Raw genomic sequence first — 25,140 nt, forward strand, 5'->3', positions numbered from 1 at the left:
AGGAAAAACTGCCAAGGTATATAGTTAAGTAAATGCAGTTGATCCTCATTATTCACGGAGTCAGAATTCGTGAATTCACCTATTCTAAATTTTATTTGTAACTAAAATTTATTTGTAACCCCAAAAGCAATATTCACAGAGCCGTTGCAGTGACTCTCTACACATACATAGAGCAATGAAAAACTTGGGATGCCCTTGCACATGTTCCCAGCTGAGGTCAAGGAAGGTGACTGACTTCTTATTTCAGTGCTCATGCTGTAGCCAAATTTCCTTTTCAGGGTCAATTTAGTGCCACATTTTTTCATTTTTATGCTTTTCATTGGTGATTTTGATTTCCACTTTACAATGGTCCCCAAGTGCAATGCTGAAATGCTGGTTAGTATTACTAAGCACAAGAAGGCTTGTGAAGTACCTTAAAGAAAGAATATGTGCATTAGATAAGCTTCATTCAGACATGAATTATAGTGTCATTGGCAGTGAATTCAGTGTTAATAAATCAATAATATTTGTTAAGGTGTCTTTAAACAGGAAGATACACAAAACGAGGTGGTATATTGATCGGTGATGAAAGGGTGACTAAATGCTCATAGGAACCTAACTTTGTATTTCCTCTAGGAGCAATGGTTCATTATTTGCTAATTCAGTATTAGTTGTAAATTTATTACAGAACATAACTATGACAAATAATAAAAATTGCCTGTGTTTAGGTACAGAACAATGTGTGTAATATGCTATTCTTATGCCCAAGGGAAATAAACAAAAACATATATATATATATATATATATATATATATATATATATAAAATTTTCTAAAATGTGTACATTTGTAAAGGTGAAGAAGTGGTTATATTGGCAGTCTCTGTAGAAAGCAACTGGTGGTTGGCTTTTGTATTTTGAGAAATTTTATAATAACACATGCATTACTGAATCAAAAACTAAATAATACATAATTTTATAAAAGAACAAGAGGTTTTATTTTCCATGTATACAGTGTTTTGGAAAGTGGCTCCTGACTTGTGGTCAGTACCAAAATAGATTACTTGAAGAGGGGTATAATTACCAACTTATATATTTATTGTATGCAGGGGAACAACTTCTGCCTCAGATGTGCTGTCATCCTTGGTGTTGTCCTATTTCAGCCCTGAAGTGGATCCACAATTGCATACCAAGCTTCTTTTGTCAAAAGAGAAGCAAATGTACATACTTCCAAAACTTTTGGGGGGAAAATAGGGCAGAAGAGATCAGAATTTGCTTTTTAATCAATAACTTGAGGCTCTTTATTAACCTAGTTTCACAAAAGAATATTTGTAAGTATTACTAATATGAGCACTTCCACTGAAAATAATCTCAGCTGTCTTCATAGGAATTTAAATTATGCCAAAACCTTGCTCAAGAAAAAGAAAGCATGCTTGGCAATGCCACACTTATTTTCTCAGATATCTCTTTTGTTTAATGTAATCAGAAACCAGAGAAAAGAAGAGGTGGCCTAAAAATGAAAAGAAATATTTGATAGAAATTTGAATTCTCTAAATTTGTTTCCATAAATATAAGTCAGGAATCTGGGGGCATGCCAACAGCATATATAAATATGGAATGAGATCTATGGTGATATTTATCTTTTTTCCTAGCATTTTTAGGATATACTGAAATCAGATAATTTGAACAAAGGGGAGATTGATTGCAGATTATTGTAGGCAATTATAGCAAGGAGGCAGAGGGAATGGGCAGTACTTTCACAGAGGCTTGAGAACAGTGGCACCAAGGTCTGTGGAATAATTAATGCATTACTTGTAATTAAAACATTATTTGTAATGCTGCTACAAATCTGTTCTTGTAGCATCATGTGTGTACAAGCATATCTCATTGTGAAAATCAAAGAGGATGCTTTTCCAAGTTCAGTTTATCATGCAACCTTTCCCCTTCTGAAACAGCTAATGTCAAAACATTCCTGCCAATAAGAAGGACCTGAAAAGAGAAAGAGAAAACATGAAAAAGATATTTTTCTACTGGTAACATCTAAATTGAATGACATTAAATTTAGCAAGGGCTTTCTTGGAATAAATAGAGATACAAATCAATTAAACATAAAGGGACTCTTCAAAATAGAACCTTTCTAAGTGGTGCAGGTTGGGAATAGTGCCTGCCTCCTGTTTGAACGCTTGTCGCTTGATCTTCTCAACTACACACATTGAACAGAGTGTAATAAATCCATGTTTATTTGAAACATTTTTACTAAGACTGCTGCATCACCACACAGCTTCCCCTCATCATCACTACCACCGCCACCCCACCCACCCCACACACATACGCAAACTTTTTTTGTTAATTGTACTTTGCTCTTCAATTCCTAGTTCATTACTTTGACTTCCGTTTTGTTCTTGGCTTGTTTGCGGTTTGTTTACTGCTTTTTATTTTGGGGGAACTATCTGGGCTGGTTAAAAAAAAAATGGTTTTAGTGTCAGACATGACAAAAACCTGCTGCAACATTTATCAGCTGTGTTATTTTCTTATTGCTCCTATAAGAAATTACCACAAACTTTGTGATTTGAACCAACATGAATATCTATCCAGAGCGCTGGAAATCAGAAATGCAAAATGGTTTTCACTGGGCTAAAATCAGAGTCTCAAAGGACTGCATTTTTTTCTGGATGCTCCAGGAAAGAATCTTCCTTTGCCTTTTTCACTTTCTCAAGGCCACCTGCACTCCTTGGTTCATGTCCTCTTCTTCCATCTTCAAAGCCAGCAGTGTAGCATCTTCATATCACTCTCACTCCAAGCCTCCCCCATCCCTTTTTCACTTATGAGGATCCCTTTAATTTTATTGAGCCCACCCAGATAACTAAGGACAATAATGCTACCTCAAGACCCTTACTTTAATCACATCTGCAAAATCTCTCTTGACATGTAAGGTAACATATTCACAGTTCCAAGAGATTAGGACATTTTTGTTGCATTTGGGGGGAGTCAGTACTATGCCTACCACTCTATGTGTCACTGGACAAAGTATTTGTCCCCTTAGGGTAATTCCCTCATTTTCCAATTTAAGGTAATAATATTTATTTTATTTGGTTAAGGTCTTGATTTGGGGGGAATTAAAGAACATCTAGTTTAAACTTTTCCATATTTTTAATATGGGTTGGCCAAAGAATCCTCTAAGGAAGCAATTTTGAAATTTAAATTTATTTTGAAAATCTTTTCATACCAATTAAACTTACAGACCATTAAACCTCTGGAATTTTATCTGTTTTGCCATGATATTTCACAAATGAAGAATTATGTTTATATCAAAGGTCATTCCCAAGTGACACCTGTAATCCTACATGACAGGTGAAATTGCGTCATTTAGAAAGATAGTCACATGGATTATCCGAGAGTAGGCATAGACTCAGGTTTACATTAAGACAATTTCAAGAGCTCTGCCATAATCAGAAAGAAATGGTCAGGTGCAACTTTATGTCTCCAGAATTGAGCCAAGAGTCTAATCATTGCTGATGAAGGATCTCCAGACTCCACGAAGATGGGTCTAAACAAAGTAGTTCTCAGGGATGCAAAGATAAGACTGAGAAAAGTTAAATTATATCCACATAAAGTGACCCACGGAAAAGTTTGCAAGGGGTGTCTAACCAGACCTCCTTGACTTGTTTCAAGATGGACTTATCAAGCCTACACCTACTCTCTCCCTATACACACTCTTAGAAATTTAAGACATACAGAGGCAAGAAAGGACAAAGACAAGCAAAACAGTGGTTTATTACTCATAAGGCATTTCCATCCGAGATAAGAGTTCATAATTCTGACTCATTGTCAAAATATTCCTAAGAGGGAATCCATTCCCTAGGAGAAATATATACCTACCATTTTTGGTTCAATGAAAAATAATCAGCATTCGGCCTAATTCAAAACCTGCCCCACCATTCTAGTCAGGGGAACCTCAAGAGCATCGAAGGAGCATGCTCTCTTACCAGGAAGGATCTGAGGCTAGGGGACTGAGAGGCCAATCAGTTGAATCCTGGTGAATCGCCAGATAGTTGAAATGTTCAAAATATGATTAGTCAATCTATTGATAAAACAGAAACAAAGGTTAAACTCACTGCAGTAAACAAGAAAGAACACGATCTTGACGAAGTTTTAGTGTATCAGAAAGGGAAGTTAATAAGTGGGAAGTTTTCAGGGTTTGGGCTATGACTTCAATTAGTTTAGAGCGACTTTTTAAGGAAGATAACTGATTGGGATTGGATGAAGTTCAAGACATAATTGTTTAGGACTGATGGATACAGTAAGGCAAGGGTCTTGAAGTAAGTCTTGAGAAGTAAACTTTTGTTTGATAAGGAATTTGTTTGCACAGATGAACAGAATCTCATTATCTCAGACAAACTGACTTACAAGAATCTCCTGAAGCAAATAGTGAAGTTATTTATTGATTTACAGTCTTTTATCTATTCTAGGATGGAACAAATAATTAAGTTATGTTGACACAAAGGCTCTCAGTTCCTAGTCCTAACAGTTTTGTCACATTAATGTAGGTGTTCATAGTTCTCAGGAATGTGGACACCCTGCCAAAGACAACTTTTCCCACCCCTCTCTTCTCATTCTTACGTAAGTGCGTGATATGGTCTGGCTGTGTACCCACCCAAATCTCATCTTGAATTGTAGCTCCCATAATTCCCATGTGTTGTGAGAGGGATCTGATGGGAAATAATTAAATCATGGGGGCAGTTTCCTCCATACAATTCTCATGGTAGTGATTAAGTCTCATCAGATCTGAAGGTTTTATAAGGGGTTTCCCTTTTGCTTGGCTCTGATTCTCTTTTGCCTGCCGCCATGTAAGATGTGCCTTTTGCCTTCTGCCATGATTGTGAGGCCTCTCCAGCCACATGAAACTGACAGTCCATTAAACCTCTTTTTCTTTATAAATTACCAAGTCTTAGGTATGTCTTTATCAGCAGCATGAAAACAGACTAATAGAGTGGGGCTATATATTATATCTTGGGTTTGGACAAGGGGATAAGAGTGGAAGTGATAAATGCAACTTTAGAGTTGTAATCTTAGGGAGAAAGGAATGCATCCCCTCTGTTCTCTTTCTTCTTCCCTACTGCTTGAGATGTCATAGAAAGATTGGAAACAGTCATCCTAACTGCAGGAAGGAAACGTAATGTTAAGGTTGACAGAGGAACAAAATAATAGAACTCTTGGTCCTCATCATTCCTTATCATCTCAGATCTTTACCACTTACATTCAATGTTACAAAGAAGTAAACATCTATCTTTTTTAAACCTCTGTTATCTTTGAATGTTTCACAGCAGTTTAACCAGTATTCTAACTAAAACTGCATCTCAAATTAGTACATCCATCTATCTGGCAAATTGGTTTTCCCATCACAGTCAACCCATCAGCACATCCTTCCAGCAATTCTTAAAAGCTCAATGCAAATCCACCCACTTCACTCTACCTCCTGAAAACTACTCTAATTCAAGCCAACACCATCTCTTGCCTGGAGTACTGCAGTAGGCTCCCTGTCATCCCTTGCTTCCTACTTTCAGACTCTCTAGAAACCATGCTCCACTTAACCATACTACGGTCATTTTAACCCACGTATTAGGCAGGGTTCTCTAGAGGGACAGAATTAATAGGATAGATGTATATATAAAGGAGAGTTTATTAAGGAATATTAACTCACAGGATCACAAGGTGAGGTCCCACAATAGTCCATCTGCAAGCTGAGGAGCAAGGAAGCCAGTGTGAGTCCCAAACTGAAGAACTTGGAGTTTGATGTTCAAGGGCAGGAAGCATCCAGCACAGGAGAAAGATGTAGGCTCAGAGGTTAAGCCAGTCTAATCTCTCCACGTTCTTCAGCCTGCTTTTTTTCTGCCTATGCTGGCAGCTGATTAGTTTGTGCCCACCCAGACTGAGGATGGTCTGTCTTTCCCAGTCCACTGACTGAAATGTTAACCTCCTTTGGCAACACCCTCACAGACACACCCAGGAACAATACTTTGCATCCTTCAATCTAATCAAGTTGACACTCATCATTAACCATCACAACATACAAAACAGATTATGCCATTCCTCAGTGGAAACCTTTCCTTTATACCTAAAGTAAAATCCAAATCCTTTCCCATGGTGCTATGGTTTGAATATTTGTCCCCTCCAAAATGTGTGTTGAAATTTAAGCCCCAATGTGGCAGTGTTGAGAGATGGAGTCTTGAAGAAATGATTGGGTCATGAGAGCTCTGCCCTCATGAAGAGATAAATCTATTCATGAATTAATAGGTTAATGGGGTTATCATAGGAGTGGGGCTGGTGGCTTCATGACAAGAGGGAGAGAGGCCTGAGTTAGCATGCCCAGCACCCTCACCACATGATGCACTGCACTGTCTCAGGATGGTGCAGAGACCCCCACCGACAAGAAGGCCCTCCTATAGATGTACCCCTCAACCTATAAGGTATAGGCCCCTCAACCTATAAGGTATATGTAAAGAATAAATTCCTTTTCTTCATAAATCGCCCAAAGTCAGGTATTTTATTACAAGCAGCAGAAAACAGACTAAGACACATGGTACACAAGCCACTGTATGACTTAACCCTTGCCTTCCTCCTCAGCATCAATGCTTATACTTCTTCACTCATTATGCTCCAGGCACACTGGCCATCTTTGAATTCCTTGATAATCTAAAGATACTCCCACTGCAGTTAGCTTGCTGCATCTGCTCGTTCTCCTTCCTAGACTGTGCCTTCCTCTGGTCTTCATTGTCTCTCTTCTCATCATTCAGATCTCACCTCTGATGTGACTTTGCATTGAAGCTTTCCCTGACCACATAATATAATTGTATTTCCTTCCTGTTTCCCCTCCTCTGTCACTCTCTATCACAACACCTGTATTGCTTTCTTCACAGCACAGCCCTTTTTGAAATGATCTTACACCATTTTTATTTGTTTGTTGTCTGACTTTCCTACTGAAATTAAGCTCTATGAGAGCAGGAACCTGTTCCTGCCCATCACTACCTACTCAATGCCCAGCACAGTGCCTGGGACATAATAAACACTTTAAACTATGCATTGAGTGAATAAATGACATGGGAATGTGTGTGCTGACTGCTTTGTATAGTGTCTAGCATAGAACTGCAGTTAACTAAATCATAGGAAATACTGTTTTCGTTGTTGATGCCTCTTCACTGTGTCCTCACATGGTGGAGAGAGGGAGCCTTGATGTCTATTTGTCTTCTTATGAAGGCAATAACCCCTTCATGTGAACTCTGCCCACAAGACGTCATCTAAAGGCCTCACTTCCTACTACCATCATATTGAAGGTTAAGTCTTCAACCTATGAATTTTGTGAGAGTAGGACAAACAAAACTCCACAAAAATAGCCTTGCCAAAAAGTGGAGAGAGAAACAAGTATGCATGCTAATGTATAACCCCATTTAAAACAGGATAACTTTGCAAAATATAAAATGGAATAAGACATCTTACTTCATATCATTCACTCAAAATTATGTAAATAAATTCGGCTTAAGTAATATGGTATTCAGATTAATACCTGGAATAAATGAATCTTTACTCAAAGATTCAAAAACAAGTATGAAGCAACTGCTGGTACCATAAAATTAATGAATAAAAATAGTACTCCTTAGATCATATTTTCATTGAATTATCATAAAATTAGAGTTAATACTTTTGTAAAGATTGATCACATTTTGTAAAGATGCCATAAATTAGTGTGAGGTTAAAATTGTATATTTTTAAAACTTTAAAAATCCTTTTTTTTTTTTTTTGAGACGGAGTCTTGCTCTGCAGCCCAGGCTGGAGTGCAGTGGCGGGATCTCTGCTCACTGCAAGCTCCACCTCCCGGGTTCAAGCCATTGTCCTGCCTCAGCCTCCCGAGTAGCTGGGACTACAGGCGCCCGCCACCACACCCAGCTAATTTTTTGTATTTTTAGTACAGACGGGGTTTCACCATGTTAGCCAGGATGGTCTCGATCTCCTGACCTCGTGATCCACCCACCTCGGCCTCCCAAAGTGCTGGGATTACAGGCGCGAGCCACCGCACCTGGCCTAAAAATCCTATTTTTTAAAACTTAACGTTTTGTCAAAGGATCGGGATTACAATAAAATAGAACCTTAAAAGTTAAAACTTTCCAAACCTCTGGCATGTACTGTCAAAAATCCTCCAGGATACCCTGGAAGAAACAAATGCCTAAGTAGAGCGAAATGCACATTTTCTCACTGGCATATAAAATAGACAGATGTTTTCTTCTTGAGGAAAAGGGTTTTTCTTTGTTTTTTGGGGTTTTTTTTCTTTTTGGTTGGGAGGGGGAGGAATGTTTGCTCTCCTACCTAAATATCATTACTTGTGCAATAACAATTGTTTTCTGGTAGAATCTTTAATCTTTTTTGCCTCAAATAGTATATAAAATTATGCATCTGGGCCAGGCGTGGTGGCTTATACCTGTAATCCCAGCACGTTGGGAGGCTGAGGCTGGAGGGACGCTTGAGTCCAGGAGTTCCAGTCTAGCCTGGGCAAGATGGTGATATGGTTTGGATCTGTGTCCCAGCCAAATCTCATGTTGAAAGGTAATCTGCAGTGTTGGAGATAGGGCCAGGTGGGAGGTGTTTGCATCATGGGGTATTTGCATCCCCTTGGTAATGAGAGAGTTCTCCCAAGATCTAATTGTTTTAAAGTGTGTAGCACCTCTCTTCCCCTCCACTCTCTCTCTTGTTCCCTCTCTCACCATGTGAGACAATGGCTTTCCCCTTTGCGTCCACCATAATGGGAAACTTCCTAAGGCCTCCCCAGAAGCTGAGCAGATGCTGGCACCAGACTTCTAAAAAGCCTGCAGAAACATGAGCCATGAGCCAGTTAAACATTTTTTCTTTACAAATTACCACCCTCAGGTTTTTTTTGGGGGGGGGTGGGGGTGTTGTTTGTTTGTTTGTTTTGAGATGGAGTCTCACTCTGTCACTCAGGCTGTAGTGCAGTGGTGCAATCTTGGCTCACTGCAACCTCCACCTCCCAGGTTCAATCAATTCTCCTGCCTCAGCCTCCAGAGTAGCTGAGATTACAGGTGTGTGCCACCACATCCAGTTAATTTTTGTATTTTTAGTAGAGACGGGGGTTCAGCATGTTGGCCAGGCTGGTCTTGAACTCCTGACCTCAGGTGATCCATCTGCCTGGCCCTCCCAAAGGGCTGGGATAACAGGCATAAGCCACCACGCCGAGCTAAGGTATTTCTTTATAGCAATGCAAAGAATGGCCTAACACAGATGGCAAGACCCACTTGCTAAAAAAAAAAAAAAAATTAGCCAGGCATGCTAACACACACCTGTAGTCCCAGGGAGGCTGAGACAGGAGGACTCCTCGAGCCCAGGAGATTGAGGCTGCAGTGAGCTATGATTGCACCACTGTACTCCTGCCTGGGTGATGAAACAAGACCCCATCTCTAAAAAACAAATTTTAAACAAACAAATAAATGTTATGCTTCTGTAGAACACTGTATTTACTAAAGTTCACTTCATTTTTAAAAGATTTACTGTTAAGAAGAATAAAATATTATATAATTTTCCACTACTACAAAATTTAAAGACATTCATGAGAGAAAGAAAACATAGCCTGTACAATTGTCTCTCTTGTTTATCTTACATAACAATCATGGGTTGTCCTACCTGTTGATATTTTTTCTTTTTCAGAGGCAGGGTCTCGATTTGGTTTCCAGGCTGGCCTTGAACTCCTGAACTCAAGTAATCCTTCTATCTCAGCCTCCCAAAGTGCTGGGATTACAGGCATTAGCCACTCTGTCTGGCCTGGCCAGTGATTTATTTTTTTAGGTATGAATATCTACATTGGCCATCCAATTGTTTCTATGTATAGTTACTTTATTTTCCCGTGCAATTTGTAAACATGACTTGTAGTAAATGCCAAGGAGACATAGAGATGAAGAAACTTGCCCAAAGTTAAAACAGCTAAATGGTGAGAGCCGGGAATGAGTCTAAGCACAGCCTGTACGCTCAGCCATTCACTCGATCACCTCCCAGTAGTCATGGTTTCATCAGGAGAAAGAATAAAATATTAGGAAATGGAAAAAAAGGGAAATGGAATTACAGAAAATGTAAAGTAGATGAGGAAGATGAGGACTGTCATTGCCACAAAGATTTAACCCTCTAATGTTAAATTTGATGATGAAAGAAAAGCCGATTGAGTAACAAATACCATATTCTCTATCATAAAATGCAGCTATAATCAAGGAAGCTACTTAAAGGTCAAAACGTATGCCTTATAACAGCTATTTTTCTTAATATAATGTGAGAGATAAAAATAAATAAACCAGGGGTCTTGGCTTCAGGGAGCACGAAATCTAGCAAAGAAGGCAAAAAACAAGTAAATAAAAATGGAACTGTAATTTAAAAAATCAAGCAAGCAAGATAATAGGCAAGATAACTAGGTAAAAATGAGAGTATTCATTTGTGTAAACATATTACTTATTATGATGAGAAATATATTTGTATTATAAATTATATAAAATATAATTATAAATTAGTGATTTAATTGATAATTATTAATTACACTACATATTAATACTCTACTAATATGATATATAATATTATTATATGATAAGAATAAAAGAATCCTCTCTATTCTACTAAAATGAAACAAATCATTTTCCTTAAGATATAAAAAATAATTTAAATACATTTAATGAAATTTTTAGCACATCAAAAATAATGATTTAGTATTTAAACTTTACTGTTTCAGAATTCTATTGTATTAGACAAAGCCAAATAATTAGGCCAAAATTATTACATGGTTAGAGATTTATTTGTCATGCTATTTTGTAAATCCCCAAAAGCATTGCATTGTTTATATATTTACATATTTTTGTAGGATACTGAATATACTGTGTTCTCTATGTATAAACATATTCTGCCACTCATACAAGAATACGAGATTCTCACACTGGTGAAAATATGTTTTGTGTTGTTGTTTTCTTTTATCTTTCCATTATAATGGGAATTATAGTAGTCCTTTGCAAAGCTGGAATAACACAATTTCCCACATTTTTGGTTTTCTTCAAAAGACAGATGCTATATAACTCAGTACAGATAAGACATTAGCATTAAATGAAACTGCTATATTTGTTCTCTTTGCTTTTTCTATTAATAATTGTGCCACTGCGTTTTTCCCTGACTAGAATTTGTAAGATTTAGTGGGAGTTTTTCTATGTCATATAAAATATAACCATAACCTTTAGAGTCTAATTTCTCCTTCAACTAATAGTCTTTAGAGTGGGTCGTTCAAGATTTTCCTCCTTAGCTCTTATACTCCTATTTAAATCATTATTTAATGTCTTTTAGAGTCCTTTATCTGATCATCATTTTTCAAAAACCTTAAGTATGACAGCCTCCTGAAATACCCACTAAAAAGCCATATAGTTAATTTCTGCACAGGGACTGGACAGAAGATTATTCTACTATAAATTGTCAGTCTCATCTTACTAGGCTTGTAAGGAGCACACACAATGACAACATTCACTTACCAAGTCCACATTTATTGTAATTCCCTGCTTAACATTATTCAGAAAGCTGAGACTCTCCTGTCAAAAGACAGTAGTGTCAAATGAAGTCAGCACATTTGGGGAATTTAGCGCAAAGTCAGATCTGGTTTAATAGGCATCTCTTTGTACTTAGGAACATAATCCCAGATGTGTTAATCTGAAAAGCAGTAGAATGGGGGTTATGGAGATTCATCTATCTACCAGAGAACATGTGGTAGACACATGAATGTAATAAATCTTATGATTGTGCAATAAATTCATGCCTCAGAAAAATTATTTAAGGACAGCAATTCACTGAGCACTAGTCACGTAGCAAGCATTTATTAGGAACCTATTGCAGTCTTCATCCACAAATAAGGCAAAGGTAGTATTTGTAGCACATATTACTTGGAGATCAATCTTCTTTTGTTCATACATAGGGCTCTTGTTCTGAGGAATAAAAAAGATCCATTTGGGTGTCCTTCTGCATTTAGTTTACGTGGAGAAACTTTGAGATGTTAAATTATTTAAAGTAAGATTGGTAGAAAAGTGAAAGGAGAGAACTCAATAGGTTCACTCCTATCCTACCTTGAGCCAGACTCCATTTCAGAATTTTGTATGAATATCTACTGATTTAAGCAATTACATGATGTACATGAATCTGGAAAAGATGGTTCTCTAAAATTAAGACTGGTCAAGTTAAAGTGATTTAAGCAGACATGACTGGTTTGTGTGTATTATAAGTTAGGAACATTTTGTTATTAGAAATGGGGAAGTTTAAAAAACAAACTCCATATAGGATTCTGTTTACAGTTTTTAAAAATCAGGATAAAGTTTAAACATATTCTTGCCATTAACACCCTACTTCAAAAATTAAACCTGTTTACATCTACCCCAAAAAGAAAAATAAGAAATTAGTCACAGTGTAGTTACTTGATACATAATAATTTTCCAGACCTCATGTCAATTTTGGAAAGAGGTGAGGAGAAAAACTTAAAATAAACTTTTTTGTTTGTTTCTTGGTTCTATTAGCCATCTGAAAACTAATACTAGAGAGTCCAATAAAGATATTCTGAAACAAATATAAAATTTTTTTACTTTAAATTATTGAATAGCAGAAGTTAGTATGTTGGTAGAAATAGGAAAAATTATTTCATCCATAAAAACAATAAGAAAGCTGGCAAACATGATCAGAATCAATATTTTAAGAACTCTGAAAATTAACTAATGTTAAAATGTCTGTGGCATTTTAACTTATTGTATTGGTCCATTTTCACACTGATATAAAGAATTACCTGAGAGTGGGCAACTTATAAAAAAAAGACTTTTAATTGACTCACATTTCTGCATGGCTGGAGAGGCCTCAGGGAACTTACAATCGTGGTGGGAGGCAAAGGGAAAGCAAGGTATGTCTTACATGACGGCAGGAGAGAGAGCATGAGAAGGAAGACACACACTTTCAAACCATAAGATGTTGTGAGAACTCACTCACTATCTTGAGAACAGCATGAGGAAAACTGCCCCCATGATCCAATTACCTCCCACCAGATCCCTTCCTCAACACTTGGGGATTAAAATTCAAGATGAGATTTGGGTGGGGACCCAGAGCCAAACCACATCACCTACCTTAGTCCCATTCCCAGCTGTCTAGCTCCATGGTAACCTTGAAAACCAACAGCTCATATTATGCTGAAACTCTGGAAGCCACTAAAGGGAAAAAAAATGTGGTTGTACCTTCTTCAAAGCTTCAAAGCTTCAAATGCCAGCTCCCAGAGAATTGGCATTATTTGACCCGTTATGTGGTTTCCTGGAAGGTTGGGCTTGTAATCTCCCTTCATTTGACCTGAATCAGCACTCATCCAGTTGAAAAAAAAAAAAAAAGCCTTTTCTCTGGAGGATTTTGTTAAAAACTAAATATAGGCAATTGTTTAACTTTTTGGCTACCTGATGAGGTGGTTCACAGCTGGAGTAAACAATAGACTAACTGAAAGCTTAAGAAGAAAAGTTACTGAATAAGATATACACTGGATCTTTGAAAAGTGTCAAAATATTGTTGGGAATATAGAAAGTCATTGCATACATAAGACAGCGCACGTGTTCAAGAAAGATCTGAGAAGAGCCTACATGCTCTCTTACTTGTATCTGACCTTGAGGCTCTTCACTAGTAGGACAGGAAGGCTACAGTGGTGGTGTCAACTGCTGGCCAAGTGTTGAAGCCAGTCCCAACATGCACACAGTCTCTTAGCAAAGGCTGAGACACTGATTGGTTCTGGATGTATAAGGAATGCTTTCTCTAATCATTAGTTGACAACTAAGTTAACTGACCGGAGACTGCAGTGGCCATACATGACAAAGAATACAGATTGTACACAACTATTTCAGAAAGCCACTAAAAATAAAAATGGTAACTACAACCAGCAGCAAAAATATCAAACACTGTGTGGGGAGAGGATCTGATTTAAAGAATTGCCCCATTGTATTATTTAAAATGTCCTCTTTTCAACATAACATTATAAGACATACAAAGAAACAAAAAAAAATATGGCCTATACACAGAAAAGAAGACAATCAAAAGAAGCTGTCCCTGAGGAAGCCCAATCCTTAGAATTTACTGATGAAGTTTAAGTCAGCTATTTTAAATATGTTCAAAAGACTAAATGAAACTATATCTAAAAATCAAAAATTAAGGATAATGAGGCCAGATGTGGTAGCCTAACATCTGTAATTTCAGCAATTTGGGAGGCTAAGCTGGGAGGATACCTGAGTCCAGGACTCTCAGTCAAGTCTGGGCAACATAGCAAGACTCATAGTAATAAACCTCGCTAAAATTTTTTTTAAAAATGTTAACACAAAATTTTTTTAAAATTTATCTAGGTGTATTACTCCATTTTTTGTTGCTATAAAGAAATGCCTGAGTCTGGGTAATTATAAAGAAAAGAGGGGTTTATTTTAGCTCATGGTTCTGCAGACTATACAAGCATAGTACTGGCATTTACATCTGGTGAGGAAGTTTACAATCATGGTGGAAGGTGAAGGAGGAGCATCATTTCACATAGCAGGAGAGGGAGCTAGAGAGCTGCCAGGCTCTTTTAAACAATAAGCTCTTGTGTGAGTTAATAGAGTGAGAACTTACTAGGTAACATGGGGAGGGCACCAAACCACTCATGAGGGATCTGCCTCTATGACCAAAGCACCTCCCACCAGGGCCCACCTCCAACACTGGAGATCACATTTCAACATGAGATTTGGGACAAAAGATCCAAAAGATATGATTGCACCTCTAGACCCCCAAATCTCATTGCAAAATACAATCTCATATTGCAAAATATGACTATTCTTTCCCAATAGTCCCCCCCAACATTAACTCCTTCCAGCATCAACTCAAAAGTCCAAAGTCCAAAGTCTCATCTGAGACCCAAGGCAAGTTCCTTCCACCAATGAGGCTGTAAGATGAAAAACAAGTTATTAACTTTCAGGATACTATGGTGGTACAGGAATTGGATAAACATTCCCTTTACAAAAGGGAAAAGTCAGCCAAAAGAAGGGACACCAATCCTCATGCAAGTCTGAAACTCAGCAGAGCAGATATTAAATCTTAAAGCTCCAAAGTAACCTTTGGCTCTATGTCCCACACTCTGGGTGCATGGTGTGAGGGGTAGGTTCCAAAGACTTAGGAAGCTCTGCACCTATGGCTTTCTGAGTGCAGCCCACATGGCTGCTGTCATGGATTTGACTCTGATATATGCAGCTTTTCCAGGCTGAGGGTGCACATTGCTGGTGGCTCTACCATTCTGAGGTCTGGAGGGTGGTGGCCCCATTCCCACAGTTCCATTAGGCAGTGGTCTGGTAGGGACTCTGGGTGTGAGCTCCCATCTTGGCTCCCCTCAGCACTGCCCTAGTAGAAGCTCCCTTTAGGGATTCTGCCTGGGCACCTAGGCCTTTTGATAGATCTTCTGAAATCTATGTGGAAGCTGCCATGCCTCCTTCACTCTCGTGTTCTGTGTGCCTGCAGGTTTACCACCACTTGGAAGCCACCAAGCTATGGCTTGCATTCCTCAAAGCGGCAGCCCAAGCTATACCCAGAGCCATCTGAGCCATGACTGGAGCAAGAGCAGTTGGGATGGGGAAGCAGTCTCCTAAGGTGGATACAGCAGAGTCTAAAACCAGGACTTCTAAAAGCATTTGTTCCTCCTAGAACTCTGAGCCTGTGATGGGAGGGGTTTCCTCAAAGATTTCTAAAATATCTTTGAGGCTAATATGGTTTGGCTGTGTACCCCCACAAATCTAATCTTGAATTCACATGTGTTGTGGGAGGGATCCAGTGGGAGGTACTTGAATCATGGGGGCAGGCCTTTCCTGTGCTGTTCTTATGATAATGAGTAACTCTCACATGATCTGATGGTTATTATGTGGTGGAGTTTCCTGCACAAGTTCTCCCTTTGCCTGCTGCCATCCATGTAAGACATGACTTGCTCTTCCTTGCCTTCCACCATGATTGTGAGGCTTCCCCAGCCATGTGGAACTGTGGGTCCAATTAAACCTCTTTCTTTTGTAAATTGCCCAGTCTTGGGTATATCTTTATCAGCTATGTGAAAATGGACTAATACAGAGGCCTTTTTCCTGTTGTCTTGTCTGTTAAAACTTCACTCCTTTTTATTTATGCTATTCTTCTCCTGTAAATGCTCTTTCCTTCTCTACCACATGGTCAGACTGTGAATTTTCCAAGCGATTATGCTCTGCTTCCTTTTAATTATTAGTTTCAACTTTAAGCCACTTCTTTGCTCTCATACCTAATTGTAGGCTGTTAGAAGTAGCCCTGTCATTTCCTAAATGTTTTGCTGTATAGAAATTTTTTTCACCACATATCCTACATCATCACTTTTAAGTTCAACCTTTCACAAAGCCCTAGGTCATGGACACACTGCAGCCAAGTTCTTTACTAAAGTAGAACAAGTGTGAACTTTGCTCCAATTCCCAATAACTTCCTCATTTCCATCTGAGAACTCATTAGCCTGGCTTTCATTGTCCATATCTCTATCAGCATTTTTGTCACAACTATTTAACCAGTCTCTATGAAGTTCCAACTTTTCCTCATCTTCTTTTTTCTGAGCCTGACAAACTCTTCCAACCTCTTCTTGCTACCAAGTTCCGAAGCTGTTTCCACATTTTCAAGTATCTTTATAGCAATGTGCCACTCTCTGTGCCAATTTTCTGTGTTAGTCTGTTTTGTGTTGCTATAAAGGAATACCTGGGGCTGGGTATTTTATAAAGAAAAGAGGTTTACATTGACTCATGGTTCTAAAAACTGTACAAGAAATATAGTGCCAGCATATGCTTTTGGTGAGGCCTCAAGAAGCTTAGAAACATGGTGGAAGATGAAGATGGAGTAGGCATGTGACAGCCTGAGAGAGATACAGCAAGAGAGATGCCAGGCTTCTTAAACAATCAGCTTTCATGTGAACTAATAGAGTGAGAACTTATAGAAAAGATCAACAAGGAGACAGAAGTTATTAAAGAGAACCAAGAAAAATTCTGGAACTTAAAAGAATAATAAATTAAAAAGTTAAAGGAAAGGTTTAACAGCAAATTTGAGTAGAAAGATAAGATCAATCAAGATTATCCAATCCGTGGATCAAAAAAATATATATATATAAATAGAAGAACAGAACTTCAAAGACTTGTAGGACATCATCAAATATACTGATATATAAACTATAGAAGTCCCAGGAGGAAAGAAGAGAAAAAGTCAGGAAGAATTTTAGAAGAAATAATGATGGAAAACTTGCTTTTTATTTTTTAAAAATAACATATACATTTAAGAATCTCAAAGAACTCCAAGTAGAATAAACTCAAAGAGATCCACACTTAAACACATCATAACCAAAATATTAAGAGCCAAAAACAGAGAGAGAGTCTTGAAAGGAGCAATAGAGAAGTGATTAATCATGTACAGAAGATCCGTAATAAGATTAATAGCTAATTTCTCATCAGAAAGGATGGAAGCCAGTAAGTAGTGAGAGGATATATTCAAAGTGCTGATAGGAAAAAAAAAAAAACGTCAACCAAGAATTCTATATCCAGCAAAAGCATTCTTGAAAAATGAGGAGAAATTTTTAAGTTCCCACATAAACAAAAACTGAGAGTATTCAACACTATAAGTAGATGTGTCCTACAAAAACATACCAGAAGAGTCCTCCAAGTTAAAATGAAAGGTCAAAAATATTAATTTGAAACTACATCAATAAATAAAGAACAATGTCAAAAATATATAAGAAAATAAAGAAGAAAATATGAATGTACTACTTGTTGATAATAATATTTCTCTCCTATATGAACCACATAAAGCAATAATTACAACTCTAAGTTAGTGGACACACATTGTGTAATATTACAACAGCTCAAAAAGTGGAAAGGAAACAAGCTACACAGGAGCAAAGATTTTGTATACCACGAAATTAAGTTTATATTAATTCTAACTAGATTGTTATAAATAGGATGTTAATTGTGATCCCCGTGGTAATTGCTACGAAATTAAAATTTAAAATATAGTCAAAGAAATGAGTTAAAATGGTATGTTAGACAATGTCTATTTAATACAGACAAAGGCAGTTTTGAAGAAATAAAGGAACAAAAAAGACAAAAGGCCTGCGAATGTAAATAGAAAGTTAGGAAGAATTATGCCCGTTTGAAAGAGATTTTAAACTATTTGGAATTAGTAAAGCAGAAGGGTACACAAAGGTTACAGGAGTAAGGCCTTTTGGCTTTTTCTAAATTATCTCATTTTTTTTTCTTGACCTGCATTGTTTTTTTAAATCTAGAAATCTCTTAAAAGTAAATACATCATCTTCCAATATTCTGAATATGATGAAAGACAGGTGGAAAAATGGCTTTCAAACCCCTTTGTGTAAGGGAGTATAATTATGCACCATCTATACAAACCCTTCCCTAATGACCACATTAGAGCATCCTACCTAATGTTTATGCCAGATTGACTGCTAATCAGGAAACAGAGGGCAAGGAGAGAAAAGGAGGAAGAAAGAAAGAAAATGATTTACAAAGACAAGGAAAGCATGTATTTCCTAGCCTGGCTTCCATTGCCTTTTACAATAAAATCACAGAATATATTTCCAATGTTTTTCCTTATTTCTTTCTTTCTTGAATTCTTCATTCTAGTTGAACAAGTCTTCTATGCACACACTGCTGTTTCTTACATTGGCTTCTCAGTTTTGACATTTTGTTTCCTGGATTGTTATTCTATTATTCTCTCAAATATAAAAAGTGGCCTTTCTTCAAGATGCACTTTAGATCCCACCTCCATTAAACCTTTCCAGGTGGTCTTTCCAAATGATCTGTACATTTGAAGTTCAATTCATTTCAGTTCAATTATCATGCATTAATTTTTTCTTTAATCCTGGTCTTTATTCAGGTCAAGTTCAGATTCCTACAACAGTGGCTCAAACTCCAAAAAGCTTATCTCCAAAGATAAACAAAATCCGATAACAGGCAATGCAAAGATGATCTAGAGCAGAGGTCAGAAAACTCTAGTAAAAGCCTTTTTTATTGAACTATAGTAATTTCCATTAGTTTACATATTGCCATGTCTATTTTTATATGGCAAAAGCAGATCTGAGTGGTTGCAATCCTTCTTAGGAAAAGTTTGCCCACCCTTCCTGTAGATACTCCAAAGTCAAGAAAGGCACAAGTGTTCTCAACTTTCTATTCCAACATCCTCACTACCAAACTTTTATCTTCATGGCATTGCATGTTCCCAAAGGCTGCTTGAGTTCCTATAAGCTGTCTCCATTTACAAACTGACCAGAAGTCCCAGATAGCAAATTTATTAATATACCTTTTACTAGAACTTATTCTCATGACCACTCCTAGCTGCAAAGGAGCCTGGGAAATAAATCTTTTAGCTGAACATATTGCTACACTTGATAATATAGGGTTCTGTCAGGGAAGAGAAAGGAAAGATGGATAGTGTAAACAATTAGCAATCTCTATTACAAGTAGAAATTGTTTTATTTCAAGAAATAAACTAGATTAAGTTAGTATTTATTCAAATAATTCAAAGGAATTGCACATCATTCAAAGACAAACATGTTGGTCTGGTGTAACAAAGGACAAGAACCAGAAATCAGAAGGATAGCAACCCCTTCTACTTTTCCTCGTCTTTCCAGGACCATGTGGTCATCTCTACTCTCTTTGCAAGGCTCTTTAATTCTTCTCTCTCAGAATGCCAGATTTCTCTGCAGAAGCAAATTAAATGTCTATGATTTTATTTGAATATTTTTCAAACTCTTACTCTTTAGTTCTGATTTTACATTCTTTTTGTGATCTAGGCCACAAATATCCTGACTAGATTCTTGGAGTTTCAAAAATAAATTTAGAAGAGAGAGAATCTCATTGACATAGCTTGTGTCATTTTTTTCTACCAGCTATTGGATTAGTTGTGGCCTGGAAGATAGTTTCGTGTGGAGCAGCAGACTTTCCATGCAGAGAAATAAAAATGATAGGCATGTGCTGACCAACTTCTACAAGCTGGGATCTTTAATAGTCACATACTAAAACTAAATATCATATATCATTGATTATTGTTTAAGCTTTATAAGTGGACATTTATGATACCTGTTAAGGATTCTGTTTCTTAATCAAAGGATCACCCTTATGGAATAGATTTAAAAAAAAAAAAAGAATATGTGCCCTCTGCTTGTTTCTCCAACATAAATAAGGCAGTCCCAAAATATATTGTATGGAATGTTTGTTTTCAGATTTCCAGAAATATTGGGATCTTATGAAGGCAAAAACAAAAGAAAATTAGTGGCCAACATAGGACCACAGGCACAATCACCAATGTCTAAAGAAGCAATCTTTAGGCAAGGGTATCATGTATAAGAACTGGATAAAGTTTGTTTCCCCAGCTGTACTATAACTTGTCTAACGACAAGAAATATACCTTATGTTTACTTGTATTTGTTACATTTTTCATTTAGAAAAGTAAGAAATAGTGTTTATCAGGTACACAAAAATCAGAATTAAAAACTGAGGGACACTGTTGACATTCTCTGTACTCAGAAATACAGTACCCACAAGACATTATATTTTCACATGTTCCCTTTCTATTCAAAATCCCCAAACCACTTTTTTAAAAAAGAAAAAAAAACACATTGTTATTCTGGTATCTCAAATAAAATGTAATCATGTCTCTTGTTTAAACAAAACAAAGAGTACTTCAAATGCCATTTTATTCTTCATGTCATGTATTTTTCCCAGCATGCTTTCCTTTATATACCAAAAAGTATTCCAATGATTTCAGTGATGGGACCAGAGCATGGTGGGTAGAGTGGGTGAGAGACATAATAGCCTAGTTGAAATAAACTCCATTTATTTATTATTTTATAATTCTCTTATAGAAAATAGTAAAGGTAAAACAATTAAAAGCTCTTATAGAATTTGAGCAGATATTTGGTACTTCTTTCACTTTTTAAAGACAGAGAAGTTATAAGGCTATAATGAATTTGCAGTAAGTTGTTTTTTAAGTTGTTTGGTTTGGCTTTGCTTTGGTTATTTGTTTGTTTTTAACCTCAAGAATGTCTGTAGAATAGAACACTGTAGAAATGAATTTAAGGGCTAGGCACAGTGGCTTATGCCCATAATCCCAGCACTTTGGAAGGCCGAGGCAGGTGAATCACAGGAGGTCAGCAGTTCGAGACCAGCCTGGCCAACATGGTGAAACCTCATCTCTACTAAAAAAAAAAAAAAATTAGCCAGGCATGGTGGCACACACCTGTAGTCCCAGCTACTCAGGAGGCTGAGGAATGAGAATCCCTTGAACCTGAGAGGTGGAGGTTGCAGTGAGCTGAGATCACACACTGCACTCCAGCCTGGGCAACACAAAAAAACTCTGTCTCAAAAAAAAAAAAAAATGAATTTAAGTTTCAATGTTGGTTACCTGTGGTAACCATCTGAGTCCAAAGCAGACTTCTGAACATTTTAATTTCAAAATTGTAGCAATATCTCACAAATCAGTTACATGTGTTTGATTTTTAGTTCAGATTGTTCTTATTGTTTGTGGAAAAAAGTAGGATATCTCCTTTAGTTTTAATAGTCTCTATTAGGTTATTAGGAAAGGCAACAATGTGTAATTAAAACTGTATATATAAATATACATTATGTGTTATTATTTTCCACATTGCTTTTATATTATTTTCTTGGTGAAAATAGCCAACATAAATAGACATGACATATACAAAACCAAAAATTGCTCTTCATTCTGCATCATGATCTTGCTTCACTCCTATGACCAGTCACAATGTCCTTGGCTTGATGAAGCCATTTAACTTGCTTTGATCCTTACAATGCACAAGAAACACTTTCATCATTGACATGGATTTGTTATGCATTTGACTTTCTGATGAAATAGAAGGATCACCCCTCCTTGTCCTATTAGTATGATGGCATGGCATTACAAATTATATGTTTGTTTTCTAGAAAAATATAAATGACACTAGAGAAAGCAATTTTTTCTAAAACCATAGTATAAACTCCTTTTTTTTTCAAAGAACTGATGTAATCAAGTTGATAAACCATGAACCAGGCTTATTTAAATGAGTTGTCTTTTGGCATTTGGAGAGAATTATTTTCTGTTATGAAAATCAAACAAGCTGTTAGTGAATCACAGAAGACAAATACAGAAAATTGCCTTGTAACATCACATTTCAGGAGGATCCATTGCCCATAGCAATGATGAAGGAACAACTGCAATATCAGAAAGAAAATTGTCTTAGTAACAGGAAAAACAGAATATCCTCTTCTGATATTGAGCAAAACAAATGAAATATTAATCATGTGAATAACATAAATATTTGAATAACTTAAATATATATAGTGTTGCCAAAACTCTACTAAAGCTATGTTTCCAGAAGAAATGGTAGATTAGATACTGTGATTGTCCATCTCATTGCAAACAACTAAAAATGCTGAACAAAGCTGGGCATGGTGGCTCACATCTGTAATCCCAGCACTTTGGGAGGCTGAAGTGGGAGGATTGCTTGAGGCCAGGAGTTCAAGACCAGCCCGGCCAACATGGTGAAACCCCATCTCTACTAAAACTATAAAAATTAGCCAGGTGTGGGGGTGGGTACCTGTAATCCCAGCTATTCAGAAGGCTGACGCAGAAGAATCACTTGAACCCAGGGGGCGAGGCAGCAGTGAGCTGAGATTGCACCACTGCATACCAGCCTGGTTGACAGAATGAGGCTCCGTCTCCAAAAATGAATTTAAAAAAAGGTGAATAAAAAAAAATTTTCTAATCTTTTAAAACACATTAATAAACTGACAAAAGCATTGAAAGAGAGTAAGAGGCTGAAAAGAAGTAGAAGTCATATTTCGGAAAACACTTTTAGAGCATGAAAGCTTATTTACATATTGAGAGGGACTTTACTAATCAACAAAAAAAATCAGCTATGGTTTTCATAGGCTTTAAGGAAACTGATGCCTGGAGAAAAGCCCATTGACATCCAAGGTAGACAGACAAGTAGGAAGCTGCAGAGATATTTCTGGGAACTCACAATTTTACACCCTCAGTGTAAAGGTGAATTAGATATAATCCTAGACCCCAACTATCCACATTTAAGGTTTTAGAAAAATTCCCCAAGTAAGACTTTAAAGCTGAGCTTGAGGTGATCTGTCCTGGAAATTTGTAGCCATAGGTATGAGTTCCCTCAGTTTGCCACCAGTATAGTTAGAAAAGAACTTAGAGTTAATAATTTTATTGAAAGTGGTCATGAATTGAAAGTACCTTAGGCGCCTACCACGAATAATTGTAAATCATTACTGGAGAAAAAACTTTCATGTAAGTTATCAATATTTAACAGAAAAAAAATTCAAGTAATTGCAGCACTTAATTGAAAATCAAAACACACGAGGAAACGACACCATGAGAGACAAAGATGTCAGGCCCGCAAAAGACTCGAAGTGTTGGAATCATCAGACTTAAAATACAATGTAATTGTGTTTTATACTTTTAAAGATATAGTAGAATAGAAATGGAATGAAGAGCAAGAATTTTTCTAACTTCCAAGTATATTTAAAATATAAATAAAGTTCTAGAAATAAAATAAAATAAAATAGACAGCAACAAACTCAACAAATGAATTTAAAAGCATATTAAAGCAGTTGAAGCCAGCAATAGCAAATAGTAATATTTCCTTAAAAAAAGGAATCCAGAGAGCAGCACATAAATATGGAGATACAGAATATTAAAAAAGAGAGTTTGGAAGATTGAAACAAGTGACAAAGTACAACTTATATCTCCTATTCGAGTTGCAGATAAAAAGAATAGAGCAGAAACATTTTTAGGACTAAAGACTGAGAAATTTCCCCCCAAAATGAAAATCACCAGTACACAAATTCAGGAAGGCCAATGCATTCCCAATGGAATAAATAAAAAGAAACCCACATCCAGTCACACAATAGTGAAAGTGGAAAGCACAAAGACAAAGAGAAGATCTTAAAACAGCTAAACAGAAAATGCAGAATGTCTTCATTGCAGGATAAGTAGACTAACAGCTAACTTATCAACAACAACAGGAAAAATACAGTGAAATGCTATTATTATCAATCCACTGGAAAAAGAGTAATCGTCAACCTCAACTTTGTTATCTTGCAAAAAATAAAATAAAATAAAAATTAAAAACCAAACAAACAAAAACCCCTGTACTTCAGGCAAAAGGGAAATGATTCAACATTAAATGTTGGAGTCATAACAGCAAATGAAAAAACATGGCACATATGTATAAAATCAAACAAAAATTCACTGTATACAATGTTAATAATTATATCTTGATGATTTCAAAGAAATACAAAAGATAAAAGACAAAAATAATAATGTACCAATTGATAGGGGTTCATGGCAAACAAGTTTTTTAATTCTTCTATCATTTTTAAGGATGATGAAATTTATTAACTCCAGATTTTGAGGAATTAAATAAATCAGTAATGGCAATAGTAAAATAATGTCAATTCTCTTACAGTTCTATAAGGTTTAAATCAGACAAGATCCCAGCATGCTAGAATAATTTAAAGACACTCACTAAAATAATTATCAAAAGGAGATAAGTGTAATATAAGAAAATCTAAAGAGAGTACAGTATTTTGGTCTGTTATGACCACTAGGCCTAAGAGGATAAGGTGAGGGAGTGATTACAAGAATCTTTAAGGAGAAAAGCCTGTGGAAATGGCTGCCTTGAGAAGGTTTGTAAAAGTGGGATAAGGCAACAAAGTCAACCTGATATAACCGCACAAAGTAAAAAAATACCCTAAACCCCGCTCCTTTCTGCCATCATTGTCCTTCCCATATTCATTATTAGGCAGCCCTACCAGGTGACTGATGGCAAAGGTGTACATTGATGAAGTCCATACAAGTCAGTCTCTTGAGACAGAAACTGTGATGGAGAATGTAAGACAAGGGATGTGGAAAACAAATAGATTTCCAGGGCACATATTTGAATGAGCTTCACTGAACCATTTTCTGAGGTGGCAGACTCTTGCAAGCACAGGCGGTTAAAATATAGTTGGATGCACAACATGAAATTCTAAGCAGCATTTAGAAGG

At 36.7% G+C, this 25,140-nt stretch overlaps 1 long non-coding RNA gene across 3 annotated transcripts in view; it reads right to left on the bottom strand.

The window, feature by feature from the left end:
- Positions 1-1,789: 1,789 nt before the first annotated feature.
- Positions 1,790-25,140, bottom strand: part of LOC107967950 (uncharacterized) — a 42,211-nt gene continuing 18,860 nt past the window's right edge. The window contains exons 4-5 of one of the 3 annotated variants that reach the window (XR_001708809.2): positions 3,964-4,058; positions 1,790-1,966 (exon numbers count right to left, since the gene is read on the bottom strand). This is a non-coding gene — a long non-coding RNA (uncharacterized LOC107967950). Of the gene's footprint in view, positions 1,967-3,963; positions 4,059-11,774; positions 11,977-19,654; positions 19,776-25,140 lie in introns of those variants that run through there. The other 2 variants (XR_001708810.2, XR_001708811.3) reach the window with 2 other exon arrangements.

Source organism: Pan troglodytes, chromosome 14 (assembly GCF_028858775.2).
Source record: "Pan troglodytes isolate AG18354 chromosome 14, NHGRI_mPanTro3-v2.0_pri, whole genome shotgun sequence".
NCBI lineage: Eukaryota > Metazoa > Chordata > Mammalia > Primates > Hominidae > Pan > Pan troglodytes.